Source organism: Mobula birostris, chromosome 22, assembly GCF_030028105.1.
Source record: "Mobula birostris isolate sMobBir1 chromosome 22, sMobBir1.hap1, whole genome shotgun sequence".
In the NCBI taxonomy this organism is placed as follows: Eukaryota; Metazoa; Chordata; class Chondrichthyes; order Myliobatiformes; family Myliobatidae; genus Mobula; species Mobula birostris.
The window spans coordinates 64,202,043-64,226,607 of NC_092391.1; the positions used below are offsets into that span (position 1 = coordinate 64,202,043).

A 24,565-nucleotide genomic window follows, 5' to 3' on the forward strand; every position below is an offset into this window, starting at 1 on the left:
AGAAATAAAAGGGCAACGACCAAAATTCCGCCGGAACTCGGCGCGTCGTGTAAGGAGGGGGTGGAGGAAAGGAACTGGCGACGTTTCGAGTCGAAACCCTGCATTAGTGCTTCAAATTGGCAATTCCTTTCCTTTCCTTTCCTTTCCTTCCACGGACGTTGTTGGAGCCTCCAGCAGATTAGGTGTTGCTCCGGATTCCAGCTTGTGTCTCCTGAATTAAAAAGGTATCGTGTCCGCAGGCGTCGTTCAGAATGCTCCCCCACTTCTTGTTCACCCTTCAACTGAGCGGCTTGCTGGGTCCTCCACGGGGGTTGCTGTTAGGAGACCACAGTCACAACTACACTGTAGGATAGGGTCGGAAAGGAACAACGCAACAACCCTTCGTCTGGGCTCTCTAACCTCGTTGATAATCAAGGACCCCCACCAACCCAGTCATTTTTCTCCCCCGTCCCGTGGGCAGAATATGTTTTAAAAAGTCTTAGAAACATAGAAAACCTACAGCACAATGTAGGCCCTTCGGCCCACAAAGTTGTGCCGAACATGCCCCTACCTTAGAAATTACTAGACTTCCCCATAGCCCTCTATTTTTCTAAGTTTCATGTGTGTCTATCCAAAAGTCTCTTAAAAGACCCTATTGTATCTGCCTCCACCACCGTTGCCGGCAGCCCATTCCACGCACTCACCACTCTCTGAGTAAAAAAACTACCCCTGACATCTCCTTTGTACCTACTCCCCAGCACCTTAAACCTATGCCCTCTTGTGGCAGCCATTTCAGCCCTGGGAAAATCAATGCCTGTCATCATCTTATACCCCTCTATCAGGTCACTTCTCATCCTCCGTCACTCCAAGGAGAAAAGGCTGAGTTCACTCAACCTATTCTCATAAGGCATGCACCTCAATCCAGGCAACATCCGCGTAAATCTCCTCTGCGCCCTTTCTATAGTTTCCATATCCTTCCTGTAGTGAGGCGCCCAGAGCTGAGCACAGTACTCTCCAAGTGAGGTCTGACCAGGGTCCTATATAGCTGCTTCATTACCTCGCGGCTCCTAAATTCAATTCCATGATTGATGAAGGCTAATATTCCGTATGCCTTCTTACCACAGAGTCAACCTGCGCAGCTGCTTTGAGCGTCCTATTGGACTCGGACCCCAAGATCCTGCTGATCCTCCACACTGCCAAGAGTCTTACCATTAATACTATATTCTGCCATCATATTTGACCTACCAAAATGAACCACCTCACACTTTACTGGGTTGAACTCCATCTACCACTTCTCAGCCCAGTTTTGTATCCTATCAATGTCCTGCTGTAACCTCTGACAGCCCTCCACGCTATCCACAACACCCCAACCTTTGTGTCATCAGCAACCTTACTAACCCATCCCTCCACTTCCTCATCCAGGTCATTTATAAAAATTACAAAGAGTAAGGGTCCCAGAACTGATCCCTGAGGTACACCACTGGTCACCGACCTCCATGCAGAATATGACCTGTCTACCACCACTCTTTGCCTTTTCTGTGGGCAAGCCAGTTCTGGATCCACAAAGCAATGTCCCCTTTGATCCCATGCCTTCTTACTTTCTCAATAAGCCTTGCATGGGGTACCTTATTAGATGCCTTGCTGAAATCCATATACACTACATTCTCTTCCTTCATCAATGTGTGTAGTCACATCCTCAAAAAATTTAATTAGGCTCGTAATGCATGACCTGCCCTTGATAAAGCCCTGCTGACTATTCGAGGGTGGTGTCCACCCAGCTTTATCAGACTCTTTAATGAATCTCTTATATACTGAAGAGAAACACTTGATCTCTCAAGCATGCACAAAATGCTGGAGGAACTTAGCAACTAAAAATGAATAAACAGTTGACTTTCTTTCCGAGGCCCTTTTTCAGGTGACTCACCCTTTGCGTCAGAAGGTTACTACAGTACTGTGCAAAAGTCTTAGTTATATATATACTTCTGTATCTGTGTATATACGTATGTATATATGTGTGTATATATATGTATATAGGGATGACATCCGTTAGTCTCGCGAAACCATGGATTTGCGCCTGGGAAGTCTTACTTCAGTCTCTCCAGGGCGCAGGCCTGGGCAAGGTTGTATGGAAGACCAGCAGTTGCCCATGCGGCAAGTCTCCCCTCTCCACGCCACCGATGTTGTCCAAGGGAAGGGCAAGGGCTGATACAGCTTGGCACCAGTGACGTCGCAGGAGTTGCCAGAGTGAGGTTGAAAGCAACGTCGGACTGCCTTAGGGACTCCAGCTCTGGAATTGTCCTCAGGGTTTACTCCCAAAGCCCTTCCCATAAGTGGGTATGGCCTCAAGGCAGCGGAGGTTTGAAATCAGAGTTTTCCCTCTCTTAGATGGACTGCCTTCCCAGGCTGGTGAGCTCCATCTACCTGAAGCACTGGTTTTAAGGCACCAGGACCTGCCTTCGCCCTTTCTCCTGTCAGTAGAAACAGTTCCACCAGGCTTAGAGACTAAGCCACACGAGAAGGCCAGGAGTTGGACTTGGTTGTCAGAGGGTATTTGAGGCGCATGCTATGAGGAACACTTTCAGGTAGTGGGAGCTACCACCCCTTGGCTTGACAACCTTGGAAAATGAGCGTGTGTGTGTGTATGTGTATGTATATATATATATATATGCCATTCGGCCCATTGAGTCTGCTCCGCCATTCAACCATGGGCTGATCCAATTCTTCTAGTCATCCCCACTCCCCTGCTTTCACCCCATACCCTTTGTTGCCATGGCTAATCAAGAACCTATCTGTCTCTACCTTAAATACACCCAGTGACTTGGTCTCCACAGCCACTCATGGCAACAAATTCCACAGATTTACCATCCTCTGACTAAAGTAATTTCTCCGCATCTCTTTCCATTTCTCTTTCAGGACGTCTTTCCATCCTGAAGTCATGCCCTCTTGTCCTAGAATCCCTTACCATGGGAAATAATCTGTTCAGGCCTTTTAACATTAGGAATGTTTCTATGAGATGCCCCTTCATTCTCCTGAACTCCAGGGAGTACAGCCCAAGAGTTGCCAGACACTCCTCATATGGTAACTCTTTCATTGAAGCTTTGGACACTACCTCACATTTTTTAATATACAGTATTTCTGTTTTTGCACATTTTTTAATATATTCAATACAGTATATGTAATTGATTTACTTATTATTATGTTTTATTTATTATTTTTTTTTCTCTCCCTCTGCTAGATTATGTATTGCATTGAACTGCTGCTGCTAAGTAACAAATTTCATGCCACACGCCAGTGATAATAAACCTGATTCTGATTCATTCCTGGAATCATTCTAGTGAATCTTCTCTGAACTCTGTCCAATGTCAGTATATCCTTTCTAAAATAAGGAGCCCAAAGCTGCACACAATACTCCATGTTTGGTCTCACGAGTGCCTTATAGAGCCTCAACATCACATCCCTGCTCTTGTATTCTATACCTCTAGAAATGAATACCAACATTTCATTCGCCTTCTTTACAACCGACTCAACCTGGAGGTTAACCTTTAGAGTATCTTGCACAAGGACTCCCAAGTCCCTTTGTATCTCTGCATTTTGGAATCTCTCCCCATCTAAATAATAGTCTGCCTGTTTATTTCTTCCACCAAAGTGCATGACCATACACTTTAAAACATTGTATTTCATTTGCTACTTCTCTGCCCATTCCTCTAAACTACCTAAGTCTCTCTGCAGGCTCTCTGTTTCCTCAACACTACCCGCTCCTCCACCTATCTTTGTATCATTACAAATTTAGCCACAAATCCATTAATACCGTATTTCAAATCATTGACATGCATCGTAAAAAAATAGCTGTCTGGGTTTAATCCTGTAGCCGTTGTCTCTCCCAAGGCTGCCCACAGCCAGTGAGGCTATGTTCCCATAGCTGGGAATCTGGTTCACGAGCACCAGGGTGTGTCCACACACCAGTGGGCCTGTGTGCTATGTTTGCAGGGACCAGACCTCCTCCCCGTCCTCTGTAGCTCAGCCTGAGTCCGAAAGGAGTTCAGTTTCTGTGTGTCACCAGTGAGGAGGCACTACATGAGGCTTGCTGTTGGAGAGGCTATATACTGGCAGGGGGAGACTTACACACTCAATGTTCCTTTTTGTAAGACTGCTAGCCAGCGGTGGAAGCTGAAAGTGAGAGCAACAAGCACTACCCATGACACCACCCACTAGACACATCACAGCTACCAATCTGACATACATATATTTATGTATATACAGTATAATGTTTCTTAAGGTTGTTAGAAACAGCTGGGGGTGGTAATGGAGACAAGCTCCCAATACCTATTAAATGCTCCCAATGGCATATGCCTCAAATGGCCTCTGACAACCATGTCCAGTGTTACGTACCCCGTAACTGGGTTGCCAAACCAGCAGAAATGGACCACTTAGTTGGAGTCTGGTTAACAGAAACTAATAAAGTTTTATTAAAGAAATAAGCAACGCAGTATTCTAATCGTAGGATATAAATGCAACAGGTTAGCAATGATAAAACACACATGTACACAGAACTAGGGTAATAGGAATCAACCAAGCTCTATCGCAGTCTAGGGGTAAATGATCAGTCTCAAGTGACGCAGAGTTCAGTTCAGCTTAGTACAGTTCGCAGCAATCGCTGTTGTGCCGTTGGAGAGAGAGAGAGAATATGCAAATCTGATTCAGACAAACCTTTGATGTTCTTTGCAGTTAGCTTTAGGGCGAACCCTTTTAATGTCTTCTGTGGTCACCGACTGTGACCCCTCCGTTCCGGATATAACCGTTCTTCCGTGGTGAACCCAGCACCCAGGCAAGGGCGGACATACACACCAGGTTCCCGCCGATCGTACCTTTTCACCCTGTGCGTCTATGGTCGGTTCCCGTGATCAGACCTCCAAACTCCCACCAACTTGTGGGGGGCACACCGCTCTTCCAGGGTCTTGTTATCTCGTGATCTCATGGTGTGTGTCGTGCCTTAGCGAACCTGTTCTTTTTATCCCCCTGCCGGGGTATCGCCTGTCCATCAAACTTCAAACAGTTCAGGTTCAAAGCAACCGGTCTGTCAATACTCTTAATTGTGTTTCTTTTCCGTTATCTCTCTCCTCTCTCATTAACATTTTGAATGCTTCTCCATTGTCTCCCTTATCTCTCTCATCGGTATCAATCTTCTGATAACTTGGTTTGTCGTCACACCAGCTCCTGGCCTTCACGTGTGGTTTCGCTACTAAGCCCAGTAGAAACATTTCTACTGATGAAGAAGGGGCAAAGGTGGGTTGTTGGTACTTTAAAACCAGTCGCTTTAGGCAAATGGAGCTCATCAGCAGCGATTGGCAGCTCATCTAGCAGAATGAAATCTGATCTCAAACCTCCGCGGCCTTGTGGCTATACCCACTCATAGGGAAGGCTTCGGGAGTAAACCCAGAGTGACAATCCAGAGCTGGAGTCCCTAAGGCAGTCCTACATTGAGTTCAATGCTGACTGGTAACTCCTGCAACGCTGTTGGTACCAAACTATATTGGTCTCTGCCATTGCTTTGGGTTTATCAGATGCATGGAGAAGAGGAGCTGGCTACACGGGCAGTAGCTTGCTCTCCATATCATACTGCCCAGGCTTGCGTATCTAGACAGCTAGGACACAACATCCATGGTCAACTCTTGATTGATGGAGGCATCAGACAGATTTATATAAACAAACGTTTGTATGTATGATATATCTGTGTGTGTGTAAATATATGTATATATATGTGTGTGTGTGTGTATTGTGACAAAAGACCAAGTTATCAGAAGATTGATGCCGATAAGAGAGACAATGGGGAAACATTCAAAATGCTAATATGAGAGACGAGCGAGATTAACGAAAAGAGACACAGTTCCGAGTATTGTCAGACTGGTTGCTTTGAACCTGAACTGTTTGAAGTTTGATGGACAGGCGATACCCCAGCAGGGGGATAAAAGGAACAGGTTTGCTAAGGCAAGGGACACACCACGACACCATGAGATAACGAGACCCTGGAAGTGCGTTGTGCCCCCCCACCCCACAAGTTGGTGGAAGTTTTGGAGGTCTGGTCGCGGGACCGACCATAGACGCACAGGGTGGAAAGGTACGATCGGCGGGAACCTGGTGTGTGTGTCCACCCTTGCCTGGGTGCCGGGTTCACCGCAGAAGAACAATCGTATCCGGAACGGAGGGGTCACAGTCGGTGACCTCAGAAGATATTACAAAGGGCTCGCCCGAAAGCTAACTGCGAGGAATACCAAAGGTCTGTTTGAATCCGATTTGAATATCATCATCTGCGCGCGCTCTCTCTCTCTCTCTCTCTCTCCCTCCCCCCAACGGCACAACAGTGATTACTGCGAACTGAACTAAACTGAACTGAACTCTGCCTCACTTGAGACTGATTATTTTACTTGAGACTGCGATAGAGCTTGATTGATCCTATTATCCTAGTTCTGTGTACATGTGTGTTTTATCATTGCTAACCTGTTGCATTTATATCCTTACTATTAGAGTACTGTGTTACTTATTTCTTTAATAAAACTTTCTTAGTTCCAGTAATCCAGACTCCAACTAAGTGGTCCATTTCTGCTGGTTTGGCAACCCAGTTACGGGGTATGTAATAGTATATAACATATATATATATATGTATATATATATATATATATATGTGTGTGTGTGTGTGTGTGTGTGTGTGTGTGTGTATGTATGTATATATGTATGTAACCCTTAGGTTCTGTCTGTTGTGTCAGTCTAGGGAAGACAATCTCTGGCTCCACCAAACGGGTGAGGTTCAGATGAGAATCCACCCCGAATTCCCCTGTCTGTGTGGATGCTGTGTGATTTGTTCCCCTGTTACAAATCAGTACCAGGAAATAACAGACAGTTCACTGCATAGAATTAAACAATTTAGCTTTATAATTCTTAATCTGACTACAGGGTTAGTGAAGAAAAAGCAGAAAAAGAAAAGGACCCATTTTAATGAACCAGTCTAACAAGCACAAGTTGTAGCTCACTGTTTCCTCCTTCACCGATCCTCCTTCGGTCTCCCCAGCCTTTGTCAGATCATGGTCCCACTCCATCTTCATCTCCCCCCGAACAAAAGACCCAGATCACCCCGGTGTCAGGCACACGGCATGAAAACACACTCCCTTCATTGGACAGCTCACCTTCCAAAACACCCGTTATCTCTAACCATAACCCAAACACTGCTTCTACAGAAAAACCATTACATTAGGCAGGATTTGTCTGGATAGACAATCTGGTGGATCTGGAGAAGGTATTGTTCAGCAGGTTCTCAGGAAGTCAAGAATGAGATGCAGATCTTGTGGCTACATCAATTTTATTAAACGTTCATAACAGTTTTACAGTACAGCATGGCAGCAGGGAACCAAGTCTAACTGTAACCAAATATGTTGAACTAAGAACTTGCCTTGTGTTCCTCCTTTATACTGAAAACTGATTCAAGCAAGGTGAGGTCACCCTCAGGTGGAGGAGCAACACCTTATATTCTGTCTGGGGTGACAAGTAGCATAGTGGTTAGCTCAAAGCTTTATATTATCGGTGATCCAGATTCAATTCCCACCACTGACTGTAAGGAGTTTGTACATTCTCCCCTGTGACTGTGTGGTTGCTCTAGTTCCTCCCCCCCATTCCAAAGACCTACTGGTTGCTAGGTTAATAGGCATTGTAAATTGTCCCATGATTAGGCTAGGGTTAAATCAACAGATTGCTGGGCAGCAGGGCCCAAAGGGCCAGAAAGGCCTATTCCACACTCTACCTCAATAAATAAACATAAATAAATAGAGTTAAGTTTTCCCTTGCATTTCTTATACTCCATAAGCACCCATTTGTTTCTACCTGCCTATATCTGCTACACACCTTTTTTCTTAACCAGGGCCTCAATATCTCTTGAAAGCCAAGGTTCCCTAAACCTATTATCTTTACTTTTTATTCTCACAGGCACATACAAGCTGTGTACTCTCAAAATTTCTCTCTTGAAAGCCTGCCACTTAACAAGTACACCTTTGCCCAAAAGCAGCCTGTCCCAACCCACACTTGCCGGATCCTTTCAGATACCATCAGAATTGGCCTTTCTCCAATTTAGAATCTCAAACTGAGGACCAGACCTAGCTTTTTCCATAATTACTTTGAAACTAATGGCATTGTGATCACTGGGTGCAAAGTATTTCCCGACACAAACACCTGTCACCTGCCTGTCTCATTTCCCAATAGCAGAGCAAGTATCATAAACTTGCTCATTGGGACTTCTACTTCCTGTTTAACAAAACTTTCCTGAACACATTTAATAAACTTTATCTAGTGCTTTTACAACCTGGGATTCCCAGTCAAAATGTAGAAAGTTAAAATCACCTACTATTACAACTTTATGTTTCTTACAAGAGTCTACAATCTCTCAACAAACTTGTTCCTCTCAATCCCACGGACTGTTGGGTGGTCTTACATATGGCCCAATAACATGGTCATATCTTTCTTATTCCTCAATTCAGCCCATAAAACCTCACTAGTTGAGTTCTCCAGCCTGTCCTGCACTGAGCACTGCCGTGACATTTTCCCTGACTAGTAACACCCCACCTCCTTTAATCCCTCTTGCTCTGTCATGTCTGAAACAACGGAACCCCAGAATATTGATCTGCCAGTCCTGCCCCTCCTAAATCCAAGTCTCACTAATGGCTACAATATCATAATTTCACATGTTGATTCATGCCCTGGGCTTTCCTACAATACTACTTGCACTGAAATACTGTACATGCAGCTCAGGACATTAGTCACATCATGCTCAACCTTTTGATTCCTGACTTTCAGGACTTAACGACATCTCTTGCCACAACCTCTCCACTATCTGCTCTGGCATTCTGGTTCCCATCTCCCTGTAACTCTAGTTCCACCCCCTCCTCCACTCCCCACAGCAAACCTTCCCACTAGGATATTAGTCCCCTTCCAATTCAGGCGCAAAATGCCTCACCTGTACAGGTCCCACCTTCCCTGAAAGAGAGCCCAATGATCCAAAAATCTGATGTCCTCCCTCCTAGAGCAACTCCTGAACCATGTGTATAATCTTCATATTTCTGGCCTCACTAGCACATGGCACAAATAGCAATCCTGAGATCACAAACCTGGAGGTCCTGGGAACCTAACTCCCTGAACTCACTTTGGAGACCCTCATCACTCTTCCTACCCTTGTCATTGGCACCTACATGAACCATAACCTCAGGCTGTTCACTCTCCTACTTAAGAATGCTGAGGACTCGATCCAAGGTATCCTGGACAATGGCACCCAGGAGGCAACAAACCATCTGGGAATCTCGTTCTTGTCCACAGAAGCTCCTGTCCATTCCCCTAAGTAACAAATCCCCTATTACCACAGCTCGCCTCTTCTCCCCATTTCCTCCTGAGTCACAGTGCCAGAGACCCTCCCCTTGACAGAGGGGGTGAGGTGGGGGTGACCGCAGGGGTACTCTGTACTGACTGGTTAACCCTTTTCCCTTCCTCACCGTTTCCTGGTTTCCTGTGTCCTTGCACTTTGGGTGTGACCGCCTGTATTGTACTGTACTGCTGCCACAAAACACCAGCTTTCATGATAGGTAATCAATGATGTACAGATCACTGTAGGTCCTTCTGTTTGTCATGACGTCTGCGAAGACAATTATTTCAGGTCGTATACTGTGTACATTCTCTGCTAGTAAATGGAATGGTTAGAAACAGATCCATGATAATAATCTTCATATTTCTGGCCTCACTAGCACGTGGCACAAATAGCAATCCTGAGATCACAAACCTGGAGGTCCTGGGAACCTAACTCCCTGAACTCACATTGGAGTCCCTCATCATTCTTCCTACCCTTGTCTCTCAGGATCTTGTCTCTCCGCATCTGCTCTCAGGATGAGGCTTTTCATTCCAGGACGAGGGAGATGTCCTCCTTTTTTAAAGAAAGCGGCTTCCCTTCCTCCACTATCAACTCTGCTCTCAGACGCATCTCCCCCATTTCATGTACGTCTGCTCTCACTCCATCCTCCCGCCACCCCACTAGGAATAGGGTTCCCCTGGTCCTCACCTACCATCCCACCAGCCTCCGGGTCCAACATATTATTCTCTGTAACTTCCGCCACCTCCAACGGGATCCCACCACTAAGCACATCTTTCCCTCCCCCCCCACCGCTTTCCACAGGGATCGCTGCCTACGCGACTCCCTTGTCCATTTGTCCCCCCCATCCCTCCCCACTGATCGCCCTCCTGACACTTATCCTTGTAAGCGGAACAAGTGCTACACATGCCCTTACACTTCCTCCCTTACCACCATTCAGGGCCCCAGACAGTCCTTCCAGGTGAGGCGACACTTCACCTGTGAGTCGGCTGGGGTGATATACTGCGTCCAGTGCTCCCGATGTGGCCTTCTATATATCGGCGAGACCCGACGCAGACTGGGAGACCGCTTTGCTGAACACATACGCTCTGTCCGCCAAAGAAAGCAGGATCTCCCAGTGGCCACACATTTTAATTCCACATCCCATTCCCATTCTGACATGTCTATCCACAGCCTCCTCTACTGTAAAGATGAAGCCACACTCAGGTTGGAGGAACAACACCTTATATTCCGTCTGGGTAGCCTCCAACCTGATGGCATGAACATCGACTTCTCTAACTTCCACTAATGCCCCACCTCGTACCCCATCCGTTATTTATTTTTATACACACATTCATTCTCTCACTCTCCTTTTTCTCCCTCTGTCCCTCTGTCTATACCTCTTGCCCATCCTCTGGGTTTTACCCCCGCCTTGTCTTTCTCCCTGGACCTTCTGTCCCATGATCCTCTCATATCCCCTTTGCCAATCACCTGTCCAGCTCTTGGCTCCATCCCTCCCCCTCCTGTCTTCTCCTATCATTTTGGATCTCTCCCTCCCCCTCCCACTTTCAAATCTCTTACTAACTCTTCCTTCAGTTAGTCCTGATGAAGGGTCTCGGCCTGAAACGTCGACTGTACCTCTTCCTAGAGATGCTGCCTGGTCTGCTGCGTTCACCAGCAACTTTGATGTGTGTTGCTTGAATTTCCAGCATCTGCAGAATTCCTGTTGTTTCCATGATAATAAACCTGTTTCTGACTTGGACGGTGAAAAGAAAATACTTAGCAGGCACTGTCACGCCAGAGACGTTCTTTAATTGCCTCAAATCTGCCAATCTTGTGCCACGGCTTCCTCTTATGCCAAGATGCCAAGGGTGGAGGAGCAACAGATTGTATTCCAAGAGGGTACCCTCCAACCTGAATTCATGAATATTGATTTCTCTTTTTGTTTTTTCTCCCTCCACCTCCCCTCTTCTTCTATTCCTCAGTCTCCCCAGATTCCCTCCCCCTTCCCTTTCTCCTACAGTGCACTCTCCTCCTATCAGATTCCTTCTTCTCCAGCCCCTTACCTTTCCCACCCCCTGGCTTCACCTATCACCTTCCAGCTACCCTCCATCCCCTCCCCCCACCTTTTTATTCTGGCATCTTCGCCCTTCCTTCTCAGTCCAGAAGAAGGGTCTCGGCCTGAAATGTCAACTGTTTATTCATTTCCATGGATGCTGCCTGACCTGCTGAGTGCCTCCAGTATTCTGTGTGTGTTGCTTTGGATACTTGTAGTCAGAGGAGATACAGCCCAAATTAATACAATGGAGAGGATTCTTGTCATCTTGTGTGTAAACCTCCTGCACACACAGAAGAGCAGAATTGACTTGTTAATCCATTCTTTGAAGATTTCAAAGTATTAGATATTTAACAGTCTTATTTAACAAAAATGTGAGTTTGGAGAGTTTCTAAGTTCATGCAGTTTCACTAGAGTAACACACACAGACACACACACTCACTCACTCACACACAAAATGCTGGAGGAATTCAGCAGCTGAGACAACATCCATGGGAAGGAAAAACAATCAACCTTTTGGACTGAGATCCTTCATCAGGACTACTGGGACACAAGTCCAATGAGCGGTCTCGGCCCCAATGTCAACTGTTTATTCCCCTCCATTGATGTAACGTAGTGGATGTAATGGCTCTGGTATGGTGGGGCTGTCCTGCACAGCATCAAAGCGAGCTGCAGAGAGTTGTAAACTTAGTCAGCTACGTCATGGGTTCTAGCCTCTGTAATATCCAGGACATCTTCAAGGAGCAATGCTTCAAAATGGTGGCATTGAAATGAATTTAATTGACTTTGTTACTTATATCCTTCACATACATGGGGAGTAAAAATCTTTACATTATGTCTTTGTCCAAATGTGCAATGTGCAATTTGTAGTAATTGATAATAGTACGTACGATAGGACAGTCAATATAACATAGAAATATAATTGTATCAGCATAAATTAATCAATCTGATGTCCTGATGGAAGAAGCTGTTCCGGAGCCAGTCGGTCCTGGCTTTTATACTGCGGTACTGTTTTCTGGATGGTAGCAGCTGGAACAGAGTTTCCTCTGCCCTGATGTCTGTAAGGAGTTTGTACATTTTCCCCGTGACTGCGTGGATTTCCTCTGGGTGCTCTGGTTTCCACCCACATTCTAAAAACCATAAATGGTGGAGCAGTATTTGGACATTCGACCCATCGAGTATGCTCCACCATTTCATCATGGCTGATCCATTTCACTCTCAGGCTCAATCTCCTGCCTTCTCCCCATATCCCTTCATGCCCTGACCAATCAAGAATCTATCACGCTCTGCCTTAAATATACTTGAAGACTTGGCCTCCACAGCTGCCTGTGGCAATGAATTCCACATATTCACCACTCTCTGGCTGAAGAAATTTCTCCTCCTTCTAAAGGGATGTTTCTGTATTCTGCCACTGTGTTCTCTGGTCTTAGACTCTCCCACCATAGGAAACATCCTCTCCACATCCACTCTATCAAGGCCTTTCACCATTCGATAGGTTTCAATGAGGCCACCCCTCTCCCCTACCATAGGAAGTGTATAGGCTATGGATAGTAAGTTGTGGGCATGCTATGTTGGCGTCAGAAGCGCGGTGACACTTGCTGGCTGCCTCCAGCATGTGCTTGGACTCAAACGCTAATGATACATTTCACTGTACTTTTTGATCTTTCGATGTGCATGTAACAAATGAAAATAATCTTTATTCTTTTCTCTTTATCTTTTAAAAGTGCTTCAGAATCAGAAACAGGTTTACTATCATTGACGTGTGTCGTGAAATTTGTTAATGCATCAGGCTCATATACTTCCTCTGGCAGTTTGTTCCATATAATAAAACACTTCCTTTAAAATCTCTCCCCTCTCACCTTAATCCTATGCCCTCCAATTCCAACCCCTCACCTGGAAGCTGTGCAAAAAAATGTATAACAAGTGCCCCAAGGGAAGATCAGCAGCAATTACTCTGGAGAAGAACAACTGCAACAAACGACCTCGGGCTTTGGGTTAGAGAAAAACTCTCTGAGGTATGGCATCGTAGTGTAGCAGTGAGTATATCGTTTTACACTGCCAGAGATCACTAACTGGTGTTCAAATCCCACCACTGAATATAATGAATGTATTGTTCTCCCTGTGACTCCGTGAGGTTCCGCTGGGTGCTCCAATTTCCCCAGAGATATGTGGTTGTGAGAATGCTCTGCTGGTGCTGAAAGTGTGACAACACTTGTGGGCTGCCCACCCAGTACAACTCTCGCTGAGTTTATTTGAAATAACTGACACATTTCACTCTAGGTTTTGATGTGCAGTACTGTGCAAAAGTCTTGGGCACATATACATAGTGAGGGTGCCTAAGACTTTTATGCAGTACTGCAGTAATTTTATATATTGCACTGTAATGCTGTCACAAAAAAAAATTAGTGGACTGAGAGTGGGAAGGGGGCAGGGAGAGGGGAATCATGGTTGGGAAAAGTGGAAGGGAGAGAGGAGGGAGCAGGAAGCACCAGAGAGACATTCTGTAATAATCAATAAACCAATTGTTTGGAATTAAATTACTTTGTCTGCTGTCTCAGGGCTGGGTGTGTCTGCACTAGTGCCCCACCCCCCAGTACTCCTCCTCTGCCGCCTGTCCCTGTCCCACACTCCTCCAGTGGCACTCCACCATCCCCATTCCCAACATCCTTTGCTCCCACCAGATTTACAAGCTTGCTCTTTGTTCCACATTGACAAATACGGTATTGTGCAAAAGTCTTAGGCACCCACTCACTGAGGTGGAAAATCTAGTCAGGTGGAAGAAGGCAGCATACATGAGGTTTAGGAAGCAAGGATCAGATGGGTCTATTGAGGAATATACGGAAGCAAGAAAGGAGTTTAAGAAGGGGCTGAGAAGAGCAAGAAGGGGGCATGAGAAGGCCTTGGCGAGTAGGGTAAAGGAAAACCCCAAGGCATTCTTCAATTATGTGAAGGAAAAAGGATGACAGGAGTGAAGGTAGGACTGATTAGAGATAAAGGTGGGAAGATGTGCCTGGAGGCTGTGGAAGTGAGCAAGGTCCTCAATGAATATTTCTCTTCGATATTCACCAATGAGAGGGAACTTGATGATGGTGAGGACAATATGAGTGAGGTTGATGTTCTGGAGCATGTTGATATTAAGGGAGAGGAGGTGTTGGAGTTGTTAAAATACATTAGGACAGATAAGTCCCCGGGGCCTGACGGAATATTCCCCAGGCTGCTCCACAAGGTGAGGGAAGAGATTGCTGAGCCTCTGGCTAGAATCTTTATGTCCTCGTTGTCCACGGGAATGGTACCGGAGGATTGGAGGGAGGCGAATGTTGTCCCTTTGTTCAAAAAAGGTAGTAGGGATAATCCGGGTAATTATAGACCAGTGAGCCTTACGTCTGTGGTGGGAAAGCTGTTGGAAAAGATTTTTTGTGATAGGATCTATAGGCATTTAGAGAATCATGGTCTGATCAGGGACAGTCAGCATGGCTTTGTGAAGGGCAGATCGTGTCTAACAAGCCTGATAGAGTTCTTTGAGGAGGTGACCAGGCATATAGATGAGGGTAGTGCAGTGGATGTGATCTATATGGATTTTAGTAAGGCATTTGACAAGGTTCCACACGGTAGGCTTATTCAGAAAGTTAGAAGGCATGGGATCCAGGGAAGTTTGGCCAGGTGGATTCAGAATTGGCTTGCCTGCAGAAGGCAGAGGGTGGTGGTGGAGGGAGTACATTCAGACTGGAGGATTGTGACTAGTGGTGTCCCACAAGGATCTGTTCTGGGACCTCTACTTTTCGTGATTTTTATTAATGACCTGGATGTGGGGGTGGAAGGTTGGGTTGGCAAGCTTGCAGATGGCACAACGGTTGGTGGTGTTGTAGATAGTGTAGAGGAGTGTCAAAGATTGCAGAGAGACATTGATAGGATGCAGAAGTGGGCTGAGAAGTGGCAGATGGAGTTCAACCGGGGGAAGTGTGAGGTGGTACACTTTGGAAGGACAAACTCCAAGGCAGAGTACAAAGTAAATGGCAGGATACTTGGTAGTGTGGAGGAGCAGAGGGATCTGGGGGTACATGTTGACAGATCCCTGAAAGTTGCCTCACAGGTGGATAGGGTAGTTAAGAAAGCTTATGGGATGGTAGCTTTCATAAGTCGAGGGATAGCGTTTAAGAGTCGCGATGTCGTGATGCAGCTCTATAAAACTCTGGTTAGGCCACACTTGGAGTACTGTGTCCAGTTCTGGTCACCTCACTATAGGAAGGATGTGGAAGCATTGGAAAGGGTACAGAGGAGAATTACCAGGATGCTGCCTGGTTTAGAAAGTATGCATTATGATCAGAGATTAAGGGAGCCAGGGCTTTACTCTTTGGAGAGAAGCAGGATGACAGGAGACATGATAGAGGTGTATAAGATAAAAAGAGGAATAGATAGAGTGGATAGCCAGTGCCTCTTCCCCAGGACACCACTGCTCAATACAAGAGGACATGGCTTTAAGGTAAGGGGTGGGAAGTTCAAGGGGGATATTAGAGGAAGGTTTTTTACTCAGAGAGTGGTTGGTGCATGGAATGCACTGCCTGAGTCAGTGGTGGAGGTAGATACACTAGTGAAGTTTAAGAGACTACTAGTCAGGTATATGGACGAAGGGTCTCGGCCTGAAACGTCAACTGTACCTCTTCCTAGAGATGCTGCCTGGCCTGCTGCATTCACCAGCAACTTTGATGTGTGTTGCTTGAATTTCCAGCATCTGCAGTATTCCTGTTGTTCCAATTTAAGATGGGGGCTTATATGGGAGGCAGGGTTTGAGGGTCAGCACGACATTGTGGGCCGAAGGGCCTGTACTGTGCTGTACTATTCTATGTTCACTCTCGCTACGTGTGTGTGTGTGTGTGTGTGTGTGTGTGTGTGTGTATGTATATATATATATATATACACACACACACATACACACACAAAAACACACACATACACACACACAAAAACCCACCCACCCCCTAAGGCTTTTGGACAATACTGTACATGTGACAAATAAAGCTAATCTCTAAACCCAGCCAGGTTGATCTGAGCAGGTAATGTTTAGATACAAATAGTAGGTTTTGGAAATTGTGAAACTATAAAATTAAGCAGTTGTTTGAACTATGTAGTGAATCTTGGACGTGTTTGAACGAAGCAATATTGATAAACTATAGGTTTCAGAGGAAGGCATTGTCTGGTATGGGGACGCATGTTGGCAGATGTTGGACAAACAGTGGAACGAACAGTGTCAGTGAGAGAAAAGGAAGTATCAATGTTCTGGGCTGGTTATTGTTTACTGTGTATAATTAGCAACAATGATCCCGATGTCTTTGAAGGGTCATTTTACACCTGCTCATATTTCTTCTGTGTGAGGTTTGATAGTTTATTTATTTAGTGATTAAGCGAGCCACACCACGCTGCCCTAATCAGTCCTAGCCTAATCACAGGACAATTTACTGTCACCAATTAACCGACCAACTGGACTGTGGGAAAACACCACATGGTCACAGGATAGTGTATACAGACTTTGATAATAAATGTACTTTGAACTTTATATGTGTTTTTTACTTAAAATATTCTGCTGCCTCCTCCGTAACTTAAAACATACTTGAAATGTCATAAGTTCTGATATATTACAGGAGGCATGCCACCGGAGGTAGTTCCTTAAGGGAGAGTCAGTTGTTTGCCCATCAGACAGGAGTCTGGCCTGTCCTCAACCAACATCTGACATTCTTCTTAACATCAAGGAAAACCTTAATTCCAAAGCAAATGTATTGACAAAGGCCATATGCTACCCTAAGATTGATTTTCTTGTGGGTGTTCACAGTAGATATAAAGAAATATAATAGAATCAATGAAAAACTGCACAGAAAGGTGGACAAACAGCGAATGTACAAAAGAAGACAAACTGTAGAGATAGAATAAAATCATAAGTAATAAATAAAGAAAACAAGAATTGTACAGCCCTTGAAAGGAGCCCATAGGTTGTACTAATATTTAATTCCTCATAAACATCTACCAGGTAAAAGCAATAGATTTCAATGCACAATCATTATTTGCTCTCTGGTCATCTTAAACATTTATTAATCTAATATTAAACTTTGGCATGTACCTTGCAGCTTCTTGGGAACCTATGGTGACATAGCAATACATGTTAGTCAACAAACATCTCCAGAGGGTTTCTTAGCAATTACTTTATTTTCTTCCTTTCCCTCGCCTCTGGCCATAGTTGTTGACTCTTTCTGCATGAGGCCTCAGTTTAAAGATTTTAAAGACTAGCGTTATTTGACACAAGTACATTGAGGCCTCAAGACATAGTGGAATGTGTCATCTGTGTCATCATTTGCGAAGTGCTGGGGCACCGTGCAAATACTGCCATGCTAACAGAGCATGCCCACAACTTACGAACTCTTAACTGTGTGTCTTTGGAATGTGGGAGGAAACTGGAGCACCTGGAGGAAACTCACAGGGAGAACGTTCAAACCCCATACAGACAGCGGAGCACTGGGAATTGCACCGGGAACCCAGATCGCTGGCTCTGATATAGCATTACGCTAACCACTGGGAACACTTGATGGACAAGTGAGTGTGCATGGGAACAGGAACACTGGAGCTGTGGGTTACCCGAAACTGGAAAAGTTCACGTGGGTTCTGAGCGACCCATCTGAGATGCTGTACTTCCAATTGCTCTTAGCCTCTCCATAGCAACAACGCAGGCTGAGGGCAGGCAGGTCAGTGTATGACATGTACAATCCCTGTGGACTGGTCTGTGTAGCTTGCCTAAAGGTCGGATGATCAGGCAAACATTACAGGTATAGAAGGACAGCCCATTAATAACCATTACCACAGGAAAGTCTGCAGATACTGGAAATCCAGAGCAGCTCACGCAAAATGCTGCAGGAACCCAGCAGGTCAGTCAGCATCTATGGAAATGAACATGCAGTCAACGTTTTAGGGTAAGACCTTCATCAGGACTGGAAGGAAAGGGGGAAGACATCAGAATAAGATGGTGGGGAGGGGGAGGGGAAGGAGGACACGTTGGCAGCATCTATGAAAATGAATAATTACTTCCCCCTAGGTCTCCTCCCTTCCCTTTCTCCTAGGGTCCACTCTCTTCTCCAGTCAGATTCCTTCCTCTCCAGCCTTTGACCTGTCCCACCCACCTGGCTTCACCTATCACCTTCTAGCTAGCCTCCTTCCCCTCCCTCCACCTTTTTATTCTGGCGTCTACCCCCTTTCTTCTCAATCCAGAAGAAAACACTCAGCCCTTTCTTGATGGGGGTGTCTTAGAGCGGAGATGAGGGGGAATTTCTTTAGCCAGAAAGTGGTGAATTTATTGCCACAAGCAGCTGTGGAGGCCAGGCCACTGGTATATTTAAGGTAGAGGTTGATGGATTCTTCATTGGTCAGGACGTGAAAGGATATGGGGAGAAGGCAGAAGATTGGGGCTGAGAGGGAAATGGATCAGCCATGATGAAATGGTGGAGCAGACTCGATGGGCCAATTGGTCTAAATCTTCTCCTATATCTTATGGTCTTATGGAAATGTTGACAGGTTATTCATTTCCATAGATGCTGCCTGACTTGCCCAGTTCCTCCAGCATTTTGTGTTTGATGCATTGTCTCGATGAGTTGGAAAGTTCTCAATCCAGAAACTTGAGGTTGTATTTCAGTGCAACACTCAGGAAGAATCAGAGATGTTGTCTAGAAGTCCTATGGTATGCTACTGACGAAGAGCAGTACTCACAGGAATTTAGAAGAATGAAGGGGGGAATCTCATTGAAACCTATCAAATGTTAAAAGGCCTGGATAGAGTGGAGGATGTTTTCTTTGGTGGGGTAGTCTGGGACCAGTGGGCACAGTCTCAAAATAGAGGGATGTTCATTTAGAACAGAGATGAGGAGGAATTTCTTAGCTTGGGGTGGTGAATCTGTGGAATTTCTTGTCACAGGTGGACGTGGGGGCCAAGTCATTGGGTATATTTATGGCAGAGGTTGGTAAGTTGTTGATAAGTCAGGGTGTGAAATGTTATGGGGAGAAGGCAAGAGAAAGGGGTTGAGGGGGAAATGGATCAGCCACAATCAAATTGCCGAGCAGACTTGGTGAGCTGAATAGTCTAATTTTGCTCCAATGACTTATGGTGTAGTGGTCTTCACAAGTGTAAAGGGGAATGAAATAATTGTTACTCTGGATCTGATGCAGCACAAAAAAACAATAACATAAAGAACAGAATAATAAAAAACAGTAAATATAAATGCACAAGATAGCTTGTATACATAGACTGATTCTATGTAGGCACAGGAGTGTCCGTACATAACATGACAAACAGAAAATGATGAAGTAGTGGTGATTGCGGGTATCAAGGGGTGGGTTAGTGGGTGGAGGTGTTGATCAGCCTTACTGCTTGGGGAAAGTAACTGTTTTTGAGTCTGGTAGTCCTGGCGTAGATGCTACGTAACCTCCTCCCTGATAGGAGAGGGACAAACAGTAAAGTATTTCTAACAAGGATATAGTTTATGCCAAACAGGTGGTAATGAAATTCTGCCACCTACTCAACCACATGAGAATTGACCCTTACCAAACTTCCCATAACCATTTAAGTTAAGGTCTGTGGTGTTGCATTCTGTTCTGGTTGCCCCATTATAGAGAGGATGGCAAGGCTTTGGAGAGGGCACAGAAAAAGTTTACCCAGATGTTTCCTGGCTCAGAGGGTATGTGGTATAAGGAGAGGTCAGACAAATTTGGGTTGTTTTCTCTGGAGTGCTGAAGGTATTTTAAACATTTTTATAAGGTCACCCCTCCTTCTCCTGGGTTCCTTGGAAAAAGACCCAGCCTGAAAATCTCTCCTTATAACTCAGGTCCTCAAGTCCAGGTAACATCCTCATCAATCTTCTCTACACTCTTGGTTCAACCACCTCTTTCCAATAATCTTAAATTAGTTAGCTTAATTTAAGCTAAGAAGTTAAAGGTGGCACAAAAACAACATCTTTGCTGATTTGGGTTGTAATTGTGATGTCATTGAACATCTGGTGATATTACAAATTGTGTCATAATGCTATGACATCAGCAGATGCTGGGTTTGGATTTTGATTGGACAATTATTTGTCCATTTTGTTGGATTGAGGATCAGCAATGTGAAACCAATGCCTCACACAAGCCTACCACCTGATACTTTCTGTCTTGTGATTAGTTGACTATGACATCATAAAGAGGGAAGAAGGTAAGAAAGAAAGGATGTGCGATGAGAGAAGCTTCCATGTTCCAAACACTTCACAACCAATTATTTTAGGGGTGCCATCACTGTTGTCATACAGGCAAACCAGGACAGCCAAACCATGTGTGGCAAGGTCCCACAAACACTAAATGAGTTAAATGGCCTGTTAGTTTATACGCTTTGGGGTCCAGGATGATTTGGTAGTCTACCATTCTGCTCCTTATCAAAAGGTAATCTGGGATCCTCTGTCCACCTGGATGGAAACAGGGAACCTTGGCTTAATGTCTAATTCTGAAATGGAACATCTGAGCCATTGCCCTCAAATAAATGGTTGAAGTTCTGGTTTGAAGGAGAGTGTTGAACCCTCTAAAGGAAGCTGCTTGTTTGTTCTGGTGTCCAATCTGTTTTGTATGTAAGGTTAGCAGCTTGGCCTAATTATGGCCTGGTCTTTGCTGAATATGGTTTACTATCTACACCTGCCATCTTTATATTCCACTATTAGCTTGTATATCCCACTCTTACCTTGCCAGCATCTGAAAAGGTAGCCTTGATGATCAGGGCCATTCTGGAGCTAAAGCAGCAAGTGGGATTAAAAGGATCCTTGTCTGGATGGCTGCCAGGAACTAGTGGTATTCCACAGGGGTCAGTGTTGGGACCAGTCCTTTTTATGTGGTATATCAATGATTTAGATGATGGATTAGATGGCTTTGTTGCCAAGTTTGCAGATGACACGAAGGTAGGTGGAGGGGCAGGTAGTGTTGATAAAACAGGTTAGGACAGATTAAGAGAATGTGCAAGATAATGGCAAATGAAATACAATGTTGGAAAATGCATGGTCGTGCACTTCAGCAGAAGAAATAAATGTACAGACTATTTTCTAAATGGGGAGAAAATCCAGGAATCTGAGATGCAAAGGGACCTTGGAGTTCTTGTGCAGAACACCCTAAAGGTTAACTTGCAGGTTGAGTTGCTGGTGAAGAAGGCAAATGCAATGTTAGCATTCATTTCAAGAGGTCTAGAATATAAGAGCAGGGATGTGATGCTGAGGCTTTATAAGGCACTGGTGAGGCCTCACCTTGAGTATTGTGAACAGTTTTGGGCTCCTCATCTAAGAAAAGATGTGTTGTCATTGGAGAGGGTTCAAAGGAGGGTCACAAGGATGATCCCTGGAATGAAAGGATTATCATACAAGGAACATTTGATGGCTCTGGGTCTGTACTCGCTGGAATTTAGAAGGATGGTGGGGGGATTTCATTGAAACCTTTTGAATGTTGAAAGGCCTAGACAGAATAGATGTTTCCCAAGGTGGGGAGTCTTGGACAAGAGGGCACAACCTCAGGATAGAGGGGTGTCCTTTAAGACAGAGATGCAGAGGAATTTCTTTAGCCAGAAGGTGGTGAATTTGTGGAATTTATTGCCACAGGCAGCTGTGGAGGCCAGGTCGTTGGGTGTATTTAAGACAGAGATTGATAGGTTCTTGATTGGACATGGCATCAAAGGATACGGAGAGAAAGCCGGGGAGTGAGGCTGAAGAGGGGAGAAAAGATCAGCCATGATTGAATGGTGTAGCACACTCAGTGGGCCAAATGTTCTAATTCTGCTCCGATGTCTTATGGTCTTTTGGTCTAAAGCAGCTCGGCCCTGATGATGTCTGTGTCTCATGTGACGTACTTGGGTTATGTGCGCAGGCTGGGACATGCTCCACCCAGAAACCCTCCTGTGGATATCTTGGATTGACAGCGGAGTTCCATCCTTGTCTTGACATCTGTCAAAGTCTTCCACTGCTTCTGAACATCCTAAAAACAATTCACAACATCTTTAAGTAATTGAAAACATTATAACAAACACTAATTTAAAAAAGAAACTTACCTTTCTTCCTTCCAAGAGGGTAATCAGAAAAAGTGTGGGGCCCATTAGAAACCAAAGGACAAATGTGCTTGGAACCAGAGGACCTGCATGAAGTCTTAAAAGAAGCAGGGGTTGTGGGGGACACTGCTTCGAGAGCACTGTTCTAGTCTTTCAATTTCCCCTTTTAATTCAGCATATTTCTGGTGCTTTTCACTTACTGATTTCTGTATCTGATGTGTGTTTGGAATGACTATATCTATTAAGTAAGTTGTTCTTGCTTGTTTATCCTGCATCATATAAAGACATACTGGTTGTTGGGTTAATTGGTCATTGTAAAGGTCAGATTAAATCGGGGGATTGCTGGGTGGTGCAGCTCGAAGGGCCGGAAGGGCCTGTTCTGTGCTGTATGTCAATCAATCAATCAATCAATCTATTATCAGTTGTTCTTTACATCATTTACAGGTTATGGCATCCTCTCTCTTTCAATCTTTTTTTATTGATTTAGAAGAATAAGGATAAATACAAACCAGAAGAGAGGTTATCTCAAATACATATATCAATAATAGTACAAACAAAGAAAGGAATATACACTGTCAAAATCATATATAGTATTAAGCTAGTATAAAGAGAGAAAAGAACTACTTCAAAGTTGCTGGTGAACGTAGCAGGCCAGGCAGCATCTCTAGGAAGAGGTACAGTCGACGTTTCGGGCCGAGACCCTTCGTCAGGACTAACTGAAGGAAGAGCTAGTAAGAGATTTGAAAGTGGGAGGGGGAGGGGGATATCCAAAATGATAGGAGAAGACAGGAGGGGGAGGGATGGAGCCAACAGCTGGACAGGTGATAGGCAAAAGGGATACGAGAGGATCATGGGACAGGAGGTCCGGGGAGAAAGACAAGGCGGGGGAAAAACCCAGAGGATGGTCAGAGGGACAGAGGGAGAAAAAGGAGAGAGAGAGAAAGAATGTGTGTAAAGGATATATGGCTGTGATAGCGAGTCTGAGTCAAAATGTGGTCGAAAAGTTGAAGAGCCAAAGAAATTACGGATGGGGAGCAGTGAGAGATGGTTTCACTAAACTCCTGTCGAAGAGAAGATTTAAACTTCTTCAGTGTAGGCATCACTGGAAGAGGCTTCACAGTAGTGAATTTAAAAATGCAACACACTTCTCCTCTTAACAGTTCATAGAAAAAAAGGCTCAAGATTTCCTGTTATTGAGAAAAAAAACCACTAAACTAACCTGAAACAAAAAAAAGGGGGAATGGGCAGTCCATTTTGAGGATACAGTTAAAAAAAAGGGAAAATCCTTCTGATCAAATCTAAAATTTGGCAGAGAAGAAAATAAAATTAACTGGAAAAGTAAAAAGAATTAGATCATATGAAAATATTGAATAAAAGGTCACTAAGTGTGCTCAGATTTAAAAGATGTATCAAACATCTGACTCCTTATTTTCTCCAAACTTAAACAAGACATAATGGAGGTGAGCAAAAAAACCAGTAGGTGGATTGGGATCCTTCCAGTACAATAGAATAGCTCTCCTAGCCAATAAAGTTGAGAAAGTTATCATGCGTTGAGTGTAAGCAGGAACGTTTCCTACTTCCGTTGGAATAATCCCAAAGATTGCTGTAAATGAATTAGGTTGTAGGTCCAGACCTATGACTTTTGATAATGTTCTAAAAACATCTCTCCAAAAATTATTTAACTTTATGCAGGACCAAAACATAAGAGTTAAGGTGGCCACCTCAGTGTTACATCTATCACAAGTAGGATTTATATTAGAAAAAATATGCGCTAGTTTATCTTTTGACATATGCACTACCTTGAATTGAATCAAGGAGTGACGGGCACAACTAGATGAATTATTAACTAAATGACAAATTTTATTCCATTGATTATCTGAAAGTGACTCTTGAAGTTCCAATTCCCAAGCACGTTTAACCTTATCATTAGACATTATTTGTAAATTCAATAGCCATTTATATATGATGGCTATCAATCCTTTTTGGAATGGTTTAAGCTGAAAGATAACATCTACCATATTTGGTAAATGAGCAAATGGGTAATTTGGTAACAAATCATGTAAAAAAATTCCTAACTTGTA

The 24,565-nt window shown here is 44.5% G+C and overlaps 1 protein-coding gene across 3 annotated transcripts in view; it reads left to right on the forward strand.

The window, feature by feature from the left end:
- Window positions 1-82: 82 nt before the first annotated feature.
- The window catches only part of LOC140186248 (uncharacterized), a 76,832-nt gene continuing 52,349 nt past the window's right edge, over window positions 83-24,565 (forward strand). For 2 of the 3 annotated variants that reach the window (XM_072240281.1, XM_072240283.1), the window contains exon 1: window positions 83-224. The gene's annotated coding sequence lies outside the window, so the exon portion shown is untranslated. Of the gene's footprint in view, window positions 225-13,308; window positions 13,424-24,565 lie in introns of all 3 variants that reach the window. The other variant, XM_072240282.1, reaches the window with a different exon arrangement.